A 20,904-nucleotide genomic window follows, 5' to 3' on the forward strand; every position below is an offset into this window, starting at 1 on the left:
AGCAGAGAGCTGGCCTGGAAGAGGGGCAACCGGGACAGAATCCGGCGCCCCGACTGGGACTAGAACCCGGTGGGCTGGTGCCACAAGGCAGAGAATTGGCATAGTGAGCCGCGGCGCCGGTGCTTACTACCTTTAAACATTTGTCTCGGTGCATTCCATACTATATATTTCCAGTCCCTGGAAGCCATGGACAAAAAGTCATTATCCACTTACATTTCTGAATTTTACTTATATGAAACTTGTGCCAGGGCAATTTCTATGGTAAAATAGTAAAAATCAATGATTGCACTTTGTTAAAAATCCATTTTTTTAACTTTTATTTAATAAATATAAATTTCCAAAGTACAACTTTTGGATTATAGTGGCTTTTCCTCCCATAGCCTCCCTCCCACCCGCAACCATCCCATCTCCCACTCCCTCTCCCCTCCCATTCACATCAAGATTCATTTTCAATTATCTTTATATACAGAAGATCAATTTAGTATACACTAAGTAAAGATTAAAAATCATTTTTAATCCAGCTAGTGACCATGGAGGATGTCCCAAAACGCCCCATCCTTTATTAAGAACCTTCTTTAGACAACTCAAGTTCACTCAAACCAGTTTCCTCTAGATCCCAATTTCCTCCATATAAAGCTATATATTTTAAAAAATAGGTCAGAAATTTACTCTTTCAGGCATTTACCTGGAAATTTACTCAAAGGTACAGAAGGAGGGAGGAGAATGAAAATGATGTTACTCTTTGGGTGGACTTATAAAAGACTCATTATAAAACTATAAGACTACGGGAATATAATAAATTCATTTGTGCATATTTTCAAAAAGAAAGCTGAAGTCACCCGTCAAATTGTGGATGTATAGGATGTGATTCTCCATCTCATTTTGCTTTTCTCCTTCACCTAAGAGCCAATTTCACTGTAGAGCCTAAAAGCCCTGTCTGCCCATCATACTTGGTAAAGTATAGACAAAGAAAATGATGATGGGATACATCGTCTCCGCTTGGCTTCCTGTACCTGTCAGAAGGAGAAAGTGTCCTTCTGTAATCCAGACATTGAAGTCAGACAAACCAGAGCTTCCCTTCCAGTCCCAGCTCCCCCAGCTGCATTATGTTCAACGAGTTTCTGGAGAATGTGAGATTTGACTTTATCAGCTATGCAGTGGGAATAATCATTTAATCTGTGACTATCAGGTTCCCTCCAGGGACATTTGACCTGCTAAAAACGAGTACCTGAAGGGAGCTCGATGAAGAGGTCATTCAGGGTATGGACAGGATTAAGTGAATGTACAAGATGTTGTGAAGTTCCAGGTGACTAGCAGTGGTAAAAGACCACAGCCACTCTCAAGTCTGTTGGGGCAGGAGGCAGTGCTTACCAGAACATCAGAGACCTTGCAGATAGGAGGGACTGCCTAACCGGAGCTGCTGTCCTAAAGAGCCCACTGCCTGGTAGTGGGTGGGAGGAGGTAAATTCCCCTCGGGTTCTGTTCGCCTGCCTTCCAATTCCCTGGCAGTGTGTGCCCTTGACTGTACTAAACAAAAAGTGAGAGGGCAGAGATCAGGGGCCAGAGAAGTTAGCTTTATGGACACAGATTTGGATCAGCTAAAGATAGAGTTGTTGGGGAGGGGCAAATGGTGAATTTCAGAATCTCTTTTTATTAGTTGCTTGTTGTTTACCCAGTATTGCTTATTTTCAGTAAACACTCCTGGCTCAATAAGACTCTGATAAAGCTTAAAAATCATTACACTCCCCATATGAGCATGACTGGAGAAGTTCATCTCCCCATCTTCTAGCAAAGCAATAAAATTCACTGTTGAAATTTAATACAGGATTTCTGGAAAAGCAAAAATTTCTTTGTCATATGGATTATGGCATCAAGGATGTAAACCTGTGCCAACCAACAGTCATCTTTCCAACTAAATAGAGAGAGCCTGCCTGACAATGAAGACAATGCAGGTGGACTACAGCAGGGTCTGGAGGTGGGAGGAAGACAGATGTGTGATGACTTCAATAGAAACTCTATGTGGGCCGGTGCCACGGCTCAATAGGCTAATCTACCACCTACAGCGCCAGCACACCGGGTTCTAGTCCCGGTCGGGGCACCAGATTCTGATTCTGTCCAGGTTGCCCCTCTTCCAGGCCAGCTCTCTGCTGTGGCCAGGGAGTACAGTGGAGGATGGCCCAAGTGCTTGGGCCCTGCACCCCATGGGAGACCAGGAGAAGCACCTGGCTCCTGCCATCGGATCAGCGCGGTGAGCCAGCTGCGGTGGCCATTGGAGGGTGAACCAACGGCAAAGGAAGACCTTTCTCTCTGTCTCTCTCTCTCACTGTCCACTACCCTGTAAAAAAACAAAACAAAACAAAACAAAACAAAACAAAACAAAAACCTCTCTCTCTGCCTCTCCTTCTCTCTGACTTTCAAATAAATAAATAAATCTTTTAAAAAAAGTTTTTTTTTAAAAGAAACTATGTGTAACTGTGTCTTTGCATGATTCCACTTTGTACATTCCTGTTACATGAATCTTCGATAACCTAAGCTGAAACAGTGGAAGGGTAAACATGGTACTGTGTAACATCCAGAGAGGAGCAACAGCAGGGATTTCCTGTTGTGCCAGAGTTGGGGATCTGAGGGAGGCTTTGACTCTCCCACAGTCTGTGATCTGAGGCTTCAGTGGGACCTGGAACCATGGAAGAGGAGTGCTCAGCAAATGTAGAGGCTGCCACGTTGCAACAATGCAGAGACTGACAGCAACAGTGGCAGCCAGAGAAGAGAGGTGACCACTGTTGTTCAGTGAGAGTGAAAGCACTATTTTGACCTCTTTCCTTCCATCCTTTTGATGCTCGTATGCTCTGTCTACACCTAATTGGTAGCGTTTGGAGAAGGGAACCTGGGGAATTTGCTGTGCAAAGATAAGGCTCTGCAAGTAATAGCAGAGCAGGCAAGGGGGAATGGATGGCTTTGAGAGAAAATAGAAAAATGACCAATATGAGTGATCAGAGCACATCAGTTCTCTTTTTCTCTTTCCTTTCAAAATGCACAAACTGCGGTAAAGGATGCAGAATTTATTTTTGTTTTCAAAGCCCTAAGGCTGGTGATCTGATTATTTACTGCTTAAAGATTTCAAAGGATTACTATTTAAAACAAGACAATTTGGTCTGATACTTAACTTCCTTTACAATATTTCCATAATGTATGGGTACTGAATAACATGATAGAAAATGTGAAGGCAAATTAGAACTCTATCATGTTAGATTACTTGGATTTTCTCACTCAAGTGCACAGTCCTGGTCTTGCTCATGATATTCTGCTGGGATTACCATCCTCTTGAAATCTTACTTTCACATCAGAAATTTTTTTTTAAAAGATTTATTTATTTATTTGAAAGAGTTACAGAGAGAGGAGAGACAGAGAGAGAGAGGTCTTCCATCCACTGGTTCACTCCGCAGTTGGCCACAATGGCTGGAGCTGTGCTGATCCAAAGCCAGGAGCCAGGAGCTTCTTCCGGGTCCCCTATGTAGGTGCAGGGGCCCAAGGACTTGGGCCATCTTCCACTGCTTTCCCAGGCCACAGCAGAGAGCTGGATCGGAAGAGGAGCAGCTGGGACTAGAACCGATGCCCATATGGGATGCCGGCGCTTCAGGCCAAGGCATTAACCCACTGTTCTACAGCGCCAGCCCCTCACATCAGAAATTAATAACTATCCCTTTAATAAACTTACACTAGCTTGCCAAACCAGTTCCCAAGCCAACCTTAAGTGTCCCTCCCCCTTTTAAAAAAAAAAGTTTATGGCACTTAAACTAAATCTTCAATTTTAGATATGGAAATCTCAATGGTATCTTCTGACAATGGATTATGAGTTCTGTATGGGTGAAGGAGTGTTTTCCTCAATGTTGTATCATTTTGAGTAGGTTTTAATCATCCTTATGGCTACTAGGTGTTTAATAAACATCTTTTAGCAGTAATGCAGAACCCTTGATCTGTTTTCTATGTCACAATAGTGTGACTTGCAGAATAACATAGCTTAACTTTCTCATCTGCACAATGAGATCAGATTAGAAGAATGCAAAGGTTTTCTAATTCCCTAAATTTAGTTAGAAGGCACAGGATAAAATTTGTAAGCAGCAATTTCATAATTCTGTTCCAAGATTTCTACATGGCTGAAGTTAACATCCCATGACCTCACTCTTGCTGGATTCTTTCTCAAGATTTTTCATGGAGCTGAAACTTACCCACAATTTGAGCAATAAATGTAAATGCCCTGTGATCCTTAGTTTTACTTTTTCTTCTCTTACACTTTTGCTTTGCTGACTGCCCCTTTTGATTCAAAACAGTATCTCATTTTATAAACCATAGCAAAAAGAAATAAAGCAATAAAAGATCGCAAAATATTACATCTTATAAAAGTATACCAGTGCCAGTGTATCCACAAAGAATAAAGTTCATAAATGCTGGTTTGACAATTATAACAGCAAAACGTGTATACATACAATACATGTGATATGGTGGATGCTATTGGAGTGGTTTTGGCATAGTTATTAGAATTCATTTTTATGAAAATAGATAAAAAATTGCCTGATGTAAGCAGTCACATGAAAATGGATAAATACAAAAGCAAGCACAAGAGTATTCAGCAGAGAATTTTGAGCTTGAACAATCAAGTTTCAGGCAAATCTTGTGTGGTTCATAATTTTAGCCCTTTATTATGCAAAGCTGCCAATTCAATTTTACAATGCAAAGAAATGTTTGGCATGATTATCAAGTTATATTTACTGTTCTGCGGATCTACTAAAAGATGCACTATCTTGAAAGAGTCTATTCAAATTACCTCTGAACACACTTTTAGATCCTCATTGGTAAGCAAAAGTTGACTGAGTGAAATGTATTATTTCTTAACTAGCATTGGCACGTAAGAGTTTAGAAAACTGAGAGAGTAAATGGTGATTCAGTTGCAGAACCAAATAATTTCCAAATCAACAAATTCAGAGAGAAATGTTGCTGATCTTAGGGGAATTGCCACATGTGGCCTCATCTTATCATACATGCCTTGATAGAAAAACTCCCTTATAGAAGTCTTTTCACCCATAACAATGAAGTATTTGTTATCTAAATCTCTAGCTTCTATTCTGCATTTCTCTGTAAAGAAAAGAAAAAAAATAGGATCTTAGAAGATCCATTGGTGAATCCAGAAATGAGAGTGGTTGGAGTACAAGTTGGATAAACTGGGAAGCATTAAATTCTGAATCTCTCTTTCTCCTCCAGTCTCTCAGCTCTTCTGCTCACTGCTCCTTCTAGTAGAAGCCCTAGAAAGAGTCATGGGTACTCGCAGAATCAAACTCATCTCCTTTCCTGTTCTCTTCTAATTGCATTGTTTAGGTTTTTGTTTCCATCCCTCCACTAAAATTGCTTTTGTTTACACTTTCTGTGCTGTCCATGCAACCAACACTAAGGTATAGACCCAAGCATTGTCTAACTTTACCACAGTAGCATAAGAAGTAATTGATTACTTTTACTTCTTGAGTCAAGGCCTCTTCATTGCCTTTCAGGAATCTACACTTTTAGTTCCTTTTCAAGGTCCCTTGCTGGCTTCTCTACTTCTTTCTGATAAAGTATTTCACAGCTCAGCACTTGCAACTCTCCCTTTTTCTATCTGTTTATACCCATTTGTATCATGAGTTCATATAGTCTCATGATTACTCCTAAGTATTTAACTTTAGTATGGGCATATCCTTTGAGATACAGACTCAGAGATCCAGTTTGCCTTTGATATCTTCCATTGTAAGTTCCAACAACTGCCTCCAAGACAACAAATGCAGAACCAGAATTCTAGTATTCACCCCACCCTCATCACACCTGCTTCTGAACAGCCTGCCCAACTCAATTGTGGGTATCACCATTCCTCCAGTCAAGACCAGGGACCAGGTTAAAGTGAGCCAGCTACCTGACCACAACATGTAAGAGCTTCAGAGCATTGTGCTAGTGCTGACTCTGCTTTTGCATGGCCCTGCAAGTGACTCCTTAAATTTTATGCCTTCAGAATTTTACTCACCTTACCCAGTCCTGTTTTTACTTTCTGAAGTCAAAAACCTCAGCAGCATCATTTAAATCTGCTGGGTTGATTCCATAACTTAGCTATTGTGGATTGAGCTGCAATAAACATGAGGATACAAATGACTCTTCTGTATGCTGATTTCATTTCCTTTCTGTAAATTCCCAGGAGTGGGATGGCTGGGTCATATCATAGATCTGTTTTCAGATCTCTGAGGAATCTCCATACTGTTTTCCATAATGGTTGTACTAGTTTACATTACCATGAATAGTAAATTAAGACACCTTTCCCCCCACATCTTCACCAGCACTTATTTTTTTTTTAAGTTTTTGTATGATAGCCATTCTAACTGGGATGAGGTGAAAGCTTATTGTGGTTTAGGTATGCATTTCCCTGATGATTAGTGATCCTGAGCATTTTTTCATGTATCTATTGGCCATTTGTATTTCATCCTTTGAAAAATGCTTGTTCATGTCCTTTGCCCATTTCTTGACTGAATTGTTTGTTTTGTTGCTGTTGAGTCTCTTGAGCTCTTTATAGATTGTGGATATTAATCCTTTATCAGTTTCTTAGTTTGCAAATATTTTCTCCCATTTCGTGGGTTGCCACTTCACTTCATTGAATGTTTCCTTTGCAATGCAGAAGGTTCTTAGCTTGATGTAATCTCAAAGAGGGTATCAAAGTGTTTGATTCAGTACTGAAGAAATGATTAGAAATAACAAAAGTAAGAGGCTAGCACTTTTTAAGGTAATACTATGTTTCTCCTAGAAAAGAAAAACTAAAATCATGATCTTATTTTCAAAAAAGTAAGATATATTGTTTTGGGGGTGCTTTTAAAAGGTTAGTAGTCTTGATTTTTACATCAATGCTAGGTTTAGAGAAAAATTGAGCAGAAAATGCAAACTTGCCATACCATCGCTCCCCCTACCATTTTCCCTGTTATTGATATTTTTGCATTAGTGTGATGCATTAGTTATGGTTGATGAACAAATATGAATACATTATTAGTAAGTGAAGTATATATTTTATGTTGTGGCTCATTCTTGATGTTATATAGTTCTACAGGATTTTCTAAATGTATTGTGTCATGCATCTAACATTACAGCATTATGAAGAATTGTTTCACTGCCTTCAAAGTCTTCACGGGCATTATTTTCCCCTCAGCCAGGAGTGACATATTTAGGTACAAGTGAAAAACCACTGTATTACAATCTGATTTACTACCATCTGTGTTAAACCAGGGCAGGACTGAGGGCAGAGATGACATCACCTGTTCTCCACTCTGCAGCCTTTGTTTAATTCAGTTAGAGCCCAAGGCCCATGGGTTCAGTCTCTGTGCCCCAATTACTGGAGAGGAAAGACCTTCCAGAAACAAATGCCACAACTATTGCAAAGCTGCTCCAGGTCCTCCCAGCAGCATCAGCTCCTTTATCTTCTTTATTCTGCTGCTGTGATGTGCACATCCTGGTGTCTATCAGGTGGTCTAATCCTCTGTTTCTGTGTCTGTCACCCAGACTGGACCATGAGTCTTTCAGAGGCAGAAGCCCTGCCTCAGCAACATGTCTTCCTCAGGCTTTGTCCTTGCTGCAAGTTGGCTGACAATGTGGGAAAAAGTTGGGAGTACAGGGGTGGACAGGAGAACAGGGGAATGAATAAAGGTGAAACAGGAAGGAAGGAAGCAAACAAGGCTGCAAGAAAGGAAGTACGGGAAGCCTTGGTGCCTGTGCAGTTGTATCATGGGACTCAGTGAATTAGCATAGCTTCAGCACCAAAATAGAAGATGAGTGACACAGGGGGACCCTAGCCCAGGAACATGTGTTCCTCACACCCAATAATGCAGCAAACTTGATGACTGATTCTGGGATGCTGAATTTTCTCCCATCAGCCGCCTTCCATCCAGAAGCAAGACTATCACCTCTTAATTTACTGGCTTCATAGACTCTTAAAATAGAGCGATAAGTGAATGTAGAGTACACAGAACAATTTAATTTGGAAGTCATTTTGGTTTCATATACAAGGAAACAGCCATTCAATCCTTTGTGAGAAGTTGCTTTGAAATATGTCATAATATGTCAGATAGGAGCAAGTGTTCAACACAGTGATTAAGGTGCCCCTTGGGAGGCCCACATCCTATATCAGTGTGCCTGGATTTAAGTCTTGGCTCCATTCCTGATGCAAACTTTCTACTAGTGCTTATCTTGGGAGCATGCAAGTGATAGCTCAGGTAGTTAGGGCCATGCCACCCACTTGGGAAACCTGGATTGAATTTGTTGCTGCCAGATTCAGTTCCTAGCTTCAGGTTCAGACTGCAGGTTTTGTGGTCATTTGATTAGTGATCAAGTGGATGAAAGATCATTCGCTGTCTGTCTGCCTATCTCTGTCTCACTGCCTGTCAAATAAACAAAATTTTCAAGTGAGTTATTTACTTTAATAAAAGAAAAGGTAAATGAGCCTTCTTCAAGCTTCTCTAGAGGGCATCTCAAGGTACTTGAAGCTTCAAGACTCATTATGGATAGCTGGTACATCCCTGGACCTTGGGATACTTGTTTGGCCAATTCTTCAATTACCAAAGATAGGTGATGTTCTTTCAGTAGATAAATTACAAAACAAAATATTTTACATTTTATGCTCCTCTTATTGAAATAGTAATGTCCTTAAACAATTAAATCTCCTTAGTTAAAAAATAAACATGATTAAAGGAAAAATAGGAAGTTTTATGAGTAACTAAAATTAAAATTCTAAAATGTACCTGTATGTAGGAATATTAATTATTATTTTAATGTTAATACTCCTTGATCTAACAATATCATCTATAAAAGTTTATCCTATGGAAATATAAAAACATGTGTACTGCATTATAGGTTAAAAAGTATGTGTGGGGAAATTATTTTCAGTTGAAAAAACACAGAAGATGAAATAAGTATATTTATTGCAGAGTTTGTTATAGGTAAAAATCAAAGATTACTTTGAGTAATAAGGAATATTCTAAGATACATATTCAGAGAAAACATTTCAGTACCAAATGCTTATTGTCATCTTAATTTATGAAACAGGCAAGAATAAATGCAAGAGCTATATGTGTATACACATGCACATCCACACATCCACATACCAGAACAATTTTGCAAGTTGACAATTGCACAGGAACCATCAGCAAGATACAAGAGTATCAAGAGGAAACCAGGATGTATAGTCGCCTTAACTTAAGGGATTTTATATTCTTATAGATTTCTGTAAACCTGTTTTTTCCCTACCACCAGCAATACAAGCTTTATATCCAGTCACTTGTGCAATTAAGACTCTTTGTTTACATAAGACTGTAAAGATCTAAAGGCAACAACAGTGTTTGGTTATTATTTTTTCCCTAAAAAGGCTGGATGATGCTATAATCCCTTTTTATACTTTTTATTTATTGATGTATAGTGAACAGATTTCATGAATTCCATAGATATGTTTCCAAGTATAGATCTGCTTTAACAGTGAACATGCACTACCTATAAGTTACAATTTTATATTATGTCTATGAAAGAAAATTCAGTTAGTTACACACTTGTACCTCAAGCTTGGTATCTCACTTTGCTTTCCTTTGTTTCAAAATGCAAGATTGATCTTTATCCTTCCTAACATGTCCCCACTGTACTTTAAATTCATGGAATAGCAGGATATTCTTTTCTCTTGTTCTCTTACCATCAGAACACACTGCTAATTCCTCCTGACAATCTGGTCATTGCAAAGCTTGCAGACTTGTCAATTTTATATGTTCTTGTTCAAGTATCTATAACAGCAGATTTATGGTGCTATATAGTCTTCATTTTTTTGTCCTTTGGATTTCTCGGAAGACAAATTGTGGTGTCTAGACACATGGAATGATGAGTGACCACTCCCTCGTGCTGGAACCTGTTGCTAATGAGACCAAAGCAGGGGCTTTTGCAGAATCCCCATATCTCTGTGATCAGTTCTATTCTCAGTAAAAGTACTAACCACACTCAGGTCACAGTCTTGCTGATGATGCTATTGTCAGATGAAGATTAGGGAAGAAAGCACATCAGATCAATATGAAAACATTCCTACAGCAAGTATACTTCAAGGCACATGCATTATGAACACTGGGTCAGAAGCATCCTCTTCCTATTCAAAAACTAGCGTGTAATCACCATGAACAGAAGCATAAAGAACACGAACAGCTTGATGTTGTTATTGGTTCACATTTGTTGTTAGAAATCTTATTTGAAATCCAGAGGAGAGCAACTGAGTGGATTAAAAACATGTCAGAAAGTAGGTGACAAAGAATATGAGAAAATTACAGCTTCTTTTTTTTCCCACTGAATTTAACAATGTTTTGCACCAAATTCTTACTTGAGTGACAGAATAATGTGGTTCTGGAAAGATACAGATTCTAAGAGAGATTCTTTCTGCAATAGTGCCAATCTGTGACATAGCTACTCTGGAATTCGAATGCAGATCTATTCAACATCACTCCAGAAATGCTTAACAAAACACCAACCCCTGTTTTCTCTTTCAACAGCAACACTATGAAACAGAACTTCTGTTTATACTGAGGTGTATAAAAGATAGTAATAGGATTTCTGTTTATACTGAGGTATACAGGTCAGGATAGGGGAAAGCTTGTAGAGTTTATGTTAGTAATTTATTTGTTAAATGGATTATTTTCATTTCACTCAAAAAGCAGAGAGAGACAGAAACAGAACACACACACACACACACAGAGACAGAGAGAGAGAGAGGGAGGGAGGGAGGGAGGTTGGGAGGGAGGGGGTATAGATAGAGGGGAAAAAGATTTTCCATCTGCTGGTTAACTCCTCAGATGCCCAGAACAGTTCACAGGCTGGGGCAGACTGAAGTGAGAAGCCCATGTAACAGTGTGGATCTCCCACGTGGGTGGCAATTAAACCAACACCTGAGACCTTCCACCTTGTACTTTAGCAGGAAGTTGGAATTGAAAGCAGAGCCTCAGCTGGAACTCAGGTACTCCAGCATGGGGTGTAGGCATTCCAAGTTAGTCACTGCACCACACACCCACACCTGAAGTTTGTATTTAAGTTAAATGTAAAATTGTAGTGAGTTCAGGTATAAACAGTGGCCACCAGGATGATCAAATACATAAGCTGGTGGGTGTCTTTATAAAAACCAATACCTGTCACAGGCTGCTTCAGTTTTGCCCTACGTCTCAACTGTTCCATGTTTTGAAGACAGCAAAAAAGAGTAACAAAAGGACACCTGTTTCTATTTTTTTAAGATTTATTCATTTATTTGAAAGCCAGAGTTACACAGAGAGAAAAGGAGAGGCAGAGAGAGAGAGAGAGAGAGAGAGAGGTCTTTCATCCCCTGGTTTACTCCCCAGAAGGCCCCAATGGCTGGAGCTGCGCAGATCCGAAGCCAGGAGCTTCTTCCGAGTCTCTCGCATAGGTACATGGGCCCAAGAACTTGGCATCTTCTACTGCTTTCTCGGGCCATAGCAGAGAGCTGGATCATAAGCGGAGCAGCCAGGTCTCGAACTGGTGCCCACATGGAGTGCCAGCATTGCAGGCGGTGGCCTTACCCACTATGCCACAGCACCAGCCCCAATGATACCTGTTTCTAACATCTTCAGATAATCCAATAAGCAGATATTTCATATAGCTCATTTTCTCCACTAATTTTGAAGCACATTGATTGCTCTCATTTTGAGTGCCTCAATAATTTATGATTTGATCGGAGGAATCTGAAGATACCAAATGTGAGATGATCTTCTTGTGACTTAAGCATTGTCACTGGAACTCAGCACCTTGGCACTGAGCCTTTGTAATTTGATGTTCATAGTGTTTTTGAGGTACAATGCTTGTCCCTGGGTTAAATCACCCAAACTGCTTTATAGCTGTTGATTTCATTACCGGGGCCTACCTCCTTCTTCACTTTCACTTCATGTTTCTGGACACCAAATTTCCAATGTTTTTGTTACCAACAGAAACATTAGATGAATTAAAAGTTACCAGAACAAGTAATCATTAAACAAACAAAAACTGTTTTTTGCCAGAGGGTGAAAAGATAAACATAGCATAGAGAATGGGTCTCATTCTTGAGCCTGCCTCCGCGTCACACTGAGTTACTTAACATGCAGAGTGTTGGGCCCCACCCCACAGTGCAGACTCAAGGAACTCAAGGCCAGACCTGAGATTTCCCATTTCTAACTATTTCCTTGCTGAAGCTGCTTGACTAGAGGGCAACATATGGAAAACTATTCCCTAAAAGAAAAGCAGGCTGCTCACAATTTGAAAAACCAATAGGAACTGTTGGAACTATCTGGAAGTTTGCAAGTAGCAAAGGGGGATGTTATTTTTATTTACACATACTGGGTGTTACATTTATGGAATGTGTAGCAAAAAGAGGAAGAGTAGTGGAGAAAACCCAGAATTTGTATAAAGTGGTAAGATGGAACTATGTGTTAGTTCACTACATGACTTCAGGATGATGAGTTAAATACTTCCCGCCTAAATCGCTGATATCTCATCAAACACCCTCCTCTCCAGAAAACCTCTCTTGTTGCTTCTGTTAATACGCTGGCCTGAATGGACCATTGGTTTGACCCCGTGTGGCATTCCTAATGTCTCTATATTCTAATCCAATGGTTGCCACTAAAGTGCTTTACCAACAGATTTTGTTCTCAGATAGTGCACAGCACTGAAAAGAAAATCACTTTGCAGATCCAGTGATTTCATGGGCCACTAGGCTCTCTGCATTCTCTATTACCCAGTTTATCTTTTGTTCATTTAATGCATCCCAAACAACATTGAATCAGTTTGTTGGGCAATTAGGTAAGATATTAAACTAAAGACGTACATATAAATATGTCAAGTAATTATTTTAAGAATACATCTGTAAGGCAAAGCTGGAAAAGGTATTTTGTGAAGGCTTTTTCCCTTTGCTCTCTTTAATGGTTTAACAAGTCCCAATTTTTATAAATAATACACCTTTTTCTAGGGTTTGCACGTTAAGAGAAAGGCTTTTCTATAATGGATGCTTAAAAAAATCATTTCCAAGGAAATTAGCTCTGGTAAACATCCTGGAATAAATGTCAGGAAATTAAGTTGGCTTTTTTTTAATAGAATGAGCATCCCCAGTTAAATCCCCCATGGCAATGTTAGCTCAGACCTGGTTTCTGGTCTCTGTAAGATGCTTCCCTTTCAAGATGTGGCCCTCAGAGGTGCTCCTGCAGTTTCACCAGCCCCTTGACTTTCAGCAGGAATCCTGAGATGATTCTGGAGATATTCACATGACTGCAAAGCCACAGTTGTGGTTTGAGCCCATCTCCTTTTGCCTATACTGTGTTTTAGTCTCTTGGTTCTGGTAAATGGAACTCAGTTCTGCAGTCATTTTTTTTTTTTGCCCAAGTTTATGATTGAATTATAACTGATGCTTGTTTGTTCCCTGCCATCTCTCTTCTCAGGAGGGGGTACTCCAGTCCTGCACCTGGGCCATTGTCTTAGCTGTAATGACAGATTGTCACTGTAATGACAGATAGCTCTTGTTCCAGTTTACTATCTTGTAAGAACGAATCACCTCGTATTCTACCTGTAGCAAAGACCAACAGTGTATTTGTAACCTTTTGTTGATATGTGTTTATGTGGAGTACAACCAACTATTATTTGATCCTATTTGACATGGCCACTGTGGTTTATGCATGTGATAGAATGTATCCACCCAGATGCCATTCAGTGATAGTCTTTCCCCAAATCCCAGACCTTCCTCACCTGAGCTATATAACAATAAATAACTGGTGTTATCTGGTTTGTTCCGTTCGGAAAACACCAAGCACTTACTGGATGCCTGGTACTACATTAGCCACAGGGGTGATAGACATGAACAAGATACAAGTTCTATCTTGAAGAAACTCATTCTGGATGGCAGAGAAAAGACGAAAAAACTTCAAATACAATGCTTTCACAGAGAGTTCTGAGGACTTTCCCACCAGGACACAGTACTAGTGGTCAGACAATTGCTCTATAATCATTCATTCTACTATCATTTGCACAAATCCTGCTGTGTTCCAGGCCTCTGTTAATATACTGGGAATGCAGGCAGACGAACTTTTGAGGACTGAGTCAGACCCAGACATTCAACCTGGCCTGGAACACACAAAACCTTTCTTCGCACTACCAGTGATATTTCTCATCTAATCCTCAGAAGACAATAGGAGCCCTTCTTGATAGTCCCTGAAATGGCCTCTGCGCCCACTGTCCCCAGGTGATCTAGCTTGGACCTTGATGACTATAGGACTGGGGGAAGGGGATTTAAGTTAGGTCACTTTTCTCCAATTCACTCTTTTCCTAGAACATCAGACTACAGTCTTGGTCTGTCTCATTTCATCTTTCCTGATCAGTGGGAGCTGGATGTCCTAAAGCAATGCAAGTTTCCTGAGCTAACTGTAGTGCTTGTCAGAACAGGTGGAAGACCCTGCAACCTCCATAAGTCGACATTAACTCCTACAGAGGAGAGTTGCCTTGCATTCCTGTTGCCAGCGGAAATGCCTGGTTCCTGCTACCTTCTCCCCCTTAAAGGGACAGCTGGCCAATTCATGCAACTTCCAGAGTGCCTAGTGCCTGCTTAAAGACTTCAAAAACATTCTCTACTTTAGTTATTAACACTGCCCACAGCCTTCAGCTGGTGGAATGATGGCTGAGCCTGAAGTGGATGCATCAGGAGTTCATTAAGGTATACCAGGCAAATATGGGGATTGTTCAGCTGCCTCTCACCCTAATCTGGAACTAACACTTTGCCAAGCCCTGCTCTACTGCCTGAATTCTAAACCACACCCAGCACATTGGAGGACAGTTCTAAAATAAGTCTGGAAATAACTGTCCTACCCAGGCAGCTTTCCTGAGTGTTCATGAGAATTCTGAAGAGAGGAGATGGGTAGTTGGCAGTCAGAAGGCAGAAAAACCAGGTGAAGAGAGGACACAGAGGCCGTGGGCTGGGCATAAGGTCCTCCACACATTGTTCACATGGGGGCAACTATTTGGCACATCGGTAATTTGCTGCTTCAGCCTGAAGCCTGGCTACTTCACTTGCAATCCAGCTTCCCGCTCGTGCTCACTGTGGGAAGCCCAGTGACGGCTCAGGTACTTGAGTCCCTGCCATCCTGTTGGGAGACCCAGGTTGAGATCCAGGCTCCAGGCTTCAGCCTTGTCCAGTGCTGGCTGTTGTGGGCATTTGGAGAGTGAACCAGTGGATGGAAGATCTCTTTGCCTGTCTCCCTCCTTTAATAAAATGAAAATAAATAAGTAAGTAAATAACTTTTTTAATTCATGTAATCTAGTAAGCAAAAGCATGTTAAAGTGCTAAACTTACTTTAAGGAGTACACAAATATACTATATTAATAGGGTAGATTATCAGTTACAGTTCTATCATTTAGTTCTTTCTCATTTTCCTATTGACTGAGAAGCTTTTATGAACTTGGGTTGAGTATCTTCCCTTCCTCCCATTATTTATGAGCAGGCATGTCTTATTCGAGGTTTAAAATGTCACTGGAAATTAACAAGGGTTTTACAAATCTAATTGTGTCGCTTATTGGCTCACAATATTCTGTCTGGAAAATTTGTTCTAAAAAAAAGAAAAGAACTATTTATAAAATTGTGGTACAATCAAAGCAGACTATAAACAAATGTTTGCTAGCCAACAAAGCAAGTATATCCTGCAATATGAATGACTTTCTCAGTGTATCATAATGGCTTCTTAAAGCTGTAATGAATTATTTCATAAACCTGTATTTAGAGACTTTTTAAAATGCAGATTATTGGCCTGAGAAGCCATTTTGTCTCCAAAGGAACATTTGCAGGCTGTCGTGCAAATCTGCATTTGAGCAACTTTCACATTATGATCTTAGTGAATTCTTGACCAGATGGACTTGAACAGCTGCCACCCATGCCTGGGAAGTCCCATTGCTTGAGAAGACAAAATAGCTCATTTGTTTGCAATTCCTTCCTGAAAGTACACAAGGGCAATTTTCTACATTGTGAATTACTTCTGTCAGAGCAACATTTTCCCTGAAAGACCATAGCTCATTATGCTATTTAGAAACAAACAAAAAATATGCTCAAACATTTTTTTCGGGAGTCTTATAATTTGTGCCCAGAAGGGACAAGTTTCTTTTCAGATTAAGTTTTAAAAATATGTTCATTCATTGTCATTATGTTCAAGCTGACATGGAAGGTTATAACTGAGAGAACCCCCTCTGAAATAATAATGGCTTACCGTTGGGTTATACTTTATACTTTTCAAAGTGCTTTTAGACACATTATCTCATTTGATCCTCAAAACAGCTCTGTGAGACAAGGAAAGTGAGTGTTTTGTTCATTACTTTATAGACAAAGCAATAGGTTCATTCCAAAATATTATCTGAGTATCCACTAACACCATTACATTATGCTAGTGTTTTAGAGGATAAGAATAGCAACAGTTCCTAAAAGAACCTTATTTTTAAATCAGGCATGGAAAGATAAAATGAGATGACACAAAAATGCACAATATGCTTAAAAAGAAGACAAAAGGGTAAAGCATTAGAGGTATTTACAAAGAGTCTGCTGTGTTTTAGGCTGTTCAAGGAGACGTCTTGAAGCAGGTAGTATCTACAATCGATGTGCCTGGAAGATGGGTTAGAATTTGTGGAACCTTTGAGAATGTTTACCCTTTGTAATCACAACCACATATTCATGTAACCTTACAGTGTAAAAGATTTGGCATTTATCTGGCTTATCCTGATACCTAATACTGAAACTATTTCTAAGACAACATGAGCAAAAAAGTTGAGACAGTGATTGTTCAAAATTTTATCTTCCATGAAGCTGCAGCTGCCATCTCCATAATTCTACTCCTTGCTGACTGGAGCAAAACAACACTAATCTGTTCTCCCTTCCTGTGGCAAGCATTTAATATATTTGTAGTTGGCAAGCCCTTAAAATATTTGTGCCTTTAGTCTTTTTTTCTATTAAATCTTTAAACTTCTCTAGGTATTCAGTCAAGATGATATTGATTAATGCTTATCTAATTTGTCCAAATTATGTGTCATTTTTGTCATCTCAAATTGATACGCTTCACAGGAATGCAGATTTGAGTGAGATTCTTAACTTTCTGGGCTCAAAACACTACAATTCTATTTTCGGTGCACTTTCAGTCTCTGTGTTACTACTTCTGGTTACTACTTCTGGCTTTTAACATTTATTTCTCCCACATAATAATTAGTATTGTTTAGAAGTTGTTTAATCATTGTGCCTGGAATGCGTTTTGAAAGCCTGCCTGTAGAACAAAGGCCACTTATCTATAGAACAAAGACTACCTGCATTGCTACGGTTATTTTCTTCCTAATTTTTTTCTTAAGCCACTTGTTATCTGTGGATGTTGACCCATAGAATTCTTGCTTACAAAACTAATACCAACACCATAATATAGCAACCATCCTTGGTACTTTGTTTCTCACTTTTATTAACTGGGAAAATAAAAATTAATAGCTCATGTAAGTTAATAAGCCAATACTGACCTCTGGTGTGTAATAATGAAATTGCTTGCTGGATGAAGTAGTGGACACTTGGGGGAAAGTTTTCTATTTTAATGTGGGGACATCTTTTTCCAAGCAAAGAAGTTTCATAAAAAAATAGTTACCAATGTGGACATTGGGAAATGTAAAACCAACTGGAGGGAACTCCTCTGTTATTTCCTTGTGTGGATAAGAAAGAGGAAAGGCCGGCACCACAGCTCAATAGGCTAATCCTCCACCTGCGGTGCTGGCACCCCGGGTTCTAGTCCTGATTGGGGCGCCGGATTCTGTCCCGGTTGCTCCTCGTCCAGTCCAGCTCTCTGCTGTGGCCCGGGGAGGCAGGGGAGGATGGCCCAAGAGCTTGGGCCCTGCACCCGCATGGGAGACCAGGAGGAGGCACCTGCTCCTGGCTTTGGATCAGCGCGGTGCCCCGGTTGCAGTGCGCCAGCCGCAGCGGCCACTGGGGGGTGAACCAGTGGAAAAGGAGGGCCTTTCTCTCTCTCTCTCTCTCACTGTTCACTCTGCCTGTCAAGGAAAAAACAAACAAACAAAAAAACACCACCAGCAGAGCAGCCCGTCAGTGATGTTTTCACCCAGCTGAGTCAGCTGTTAAGCTACTGTAAATGATGGATTGAGAAAAGACCTGCTCTCTGTCACTCCTCACTCCACTCCACATGAACTAGATTTAAAAAGTGTGTTGTGAACTTCTCCGTGTACCCTCCTCAGGAGTTATATATGTATTCATTGCCTGCTACTTCCCAGAAGGCCTCTCTACTTATTTAGAAACAAACTCCCAAATCTCCTTTTTTGAGTCTTCTTTGGTGTTCTTCATTATCCTGTAAAGTTATCCTTTATGCCTCGGGCATACTTCCTCTATAATTCAAAAATCTAACATATGTTAGAGCGGTTCTTATTTTAGGTTCCTCATCCTGGTTCCTATTTTCAGTATGTGCCCTTCCCTCACACTCTAGACTCAAGCACAGTTATCTAACTAGTAGTAGTACCCTCAGCTTGTCTCTTAGTAGAGCTAATGTGGATTGCATAGCTGGGGTTGCAGGTGAGTCAATCATTTTGTAGATGAGGTGTATATCATGCAGATTGAGGCACCAATAGCCACTAGTGACTCCTTTGCTGGTCTACTGCCCTCTGTTAGCAGTGAAGTTCCTAGGACTTTAGAAACTCCCTTGCTGGGAGGTATCAATGGGCCAGCTGTCAGTGGACCCAGGTTTGAATTTAATTGATAGTTCTTCCACTATCATGCAACTCAGTCTAACTCCTGACTGCTAGACTTCTATTTCCTAATTTGTAAAAGAGGTGACTAGGCTATAATCTCTAACATCCTCTGTGGGACCTGTTGTGTAATTCTACAACTCTACAAATGTGCATTTAGGGAACCATTTAGAATGCTGATCTTCATTTCCTGTAGTACTCTTTCAGTTCCTTTTTCTCCTATCTTGTAGTTTGTTTAGGTGTTGTTATTGTGTACTTCCCATGTGTATTGAACCATTGTACTGACCACACTCTCCTGGATATGGTTGCCTGTCTCTTTTACTTCATCTGCCAAGCTCTTACAAGCTAACTATTGAATAAGTGAAAAAAAGAATGAATATCTCCTTTTCACCCTGTAAGTCTGCATCTGCCACTTCCTTAGAAGCTCCTGAGCACTGAAAGCATTGGAGTGACTTTCAACCTTTTGTCCTGATTCCACAAACCAGTTACTAGGAAAGAACTGTTGCCTTTCAAAAATTCTCAAAGATTAGAAATGGCTGTAGTTACTGCTGGAAGAAAATGGAGAATGATGGGTTGTTAGTTGGAACAGAATCCCTCTACTTAATGAAGTGAAAATTTTTATTCCCAAAGTGAAGCAGACTAAGTGGAGCAGGACAAGAGCAGAGACTGAGTGAAGGAGGAGAGTGGAGTTATTGGAATTGTTGGAGGTTCAGTATGATGGGAAGTGAAGGCCAAGAGAAAGTCCCAAACTCTCAGAGTGACCACAGAAAAATTTAAAACTAGTCATTAAATTTAGTGTGAAAAAGACTTGTTGCCAAGTCAGCTCTGAATTTCCCACTTTCAGTGAACTCATCTATATGCATGTATGTTTCATACAGGTAGGTTTCTACAACAATGAAGACATACATTTTATATATGGGCCGGTTCTCAATCTTCAGGGCACATTAGAATTATGTGGGGGAGCTTTTAAAGTTTGGATGCTGATGTTACACATCAGAATGATTATAGAAGAATCTCTGAGAGTGTGATCTGGAATCAGTATTTCTTACAAGATTCCAAGTGAATCCAGTATGTAGCTAGAATAATGAACCATGGCCCAGGTATCCAGAAGAGAGTTGGCAAGCATCGCATCACAGCATTGTTTGGAGTGAGGTGAATTGTTATGCAACAGGAGATAATGGCTAGCATAATCAACATGAGCTCACTGAAAAGCTACTCAGTAAAACGTATGCTTTATTAATCAACTATTGTCATTATTGGCAAAGACCATTTACATTTTATAAATCTCTATTCTCCACCTTCTATTTTTCAGAGATAGTTTGTGCCCAACATAAAAAATTTCTTCACGTTCTACTGTCAAATCTGTGAATGTGTTTTCTTCTGAATTCTTTCTCACTCGTGCCTTTCCACCAACATTTAACCTCGTAAAGCTATGCATCTCTTCAAAGAAAAGATGCAGAAACACAGAATATGTGCGTGTTGGAAATAAACAAGGAATTCTCTGAAACAATACATAAAGAGGACAGTTTGTTATAATGTAAAAATGATCAGATATACATGTATGTAGGTTTCCACAATGGTGATATAAAAGTCTGGGCAGATTTTTATATAATTTATGTTGTAAAGCAGAAGCAAGGATAACTTCTCATATCCTCAGCAAACCAGTGGTTAAATTTGATGAGAGTCACTTTGTAAAAGATTCTTGGGTTAGTTTTAGAGGAATTTTTTTATAAATCCAAGGTTCATGGGGGTGGCACTGTGGCTTAGCTGGTAATTTCCACCACCTTCAGTGTTGGCATCACAAACAGGTGCAGGTTCAACTCTCTGCTGCTCAACTTCCATACAGCTCCCTGCTAATGTGCTTGGAAAAGCAGCAGAAGATGGCCCAAGTGCTTGGGTCCCTGCACCCATGTGGGAGACCCAGATGAAGATCCTGGTTCCTGGTTTCATCCTGGCCCAATCCTGATGGTTGCAGCCATTTGGGGAGAAGACAAGTAGTTGGAAGATTTCTCTTTCTTTCTCTGCCTCTGCCTTGACTTCTGTAACTCTACCTTTTAAATAAATAAATGTTTTTGTAAAAAATTCCAAGAGCCAGAAAGGCCC

Source organism: Oryctolagus cuniculus, chromosome 3 (assembly GCF_964237555.1).
Source record: "Oryctolagus cuniculus chromosome 3, mOryCun1.1, whole genome shotgun sequence".
NCBI lineage: Eukaryota > Metazoa > Chordata > Mammalia > Lagomorpha > Leporidae > Oryctolagus > Oryctolagus cuniculus.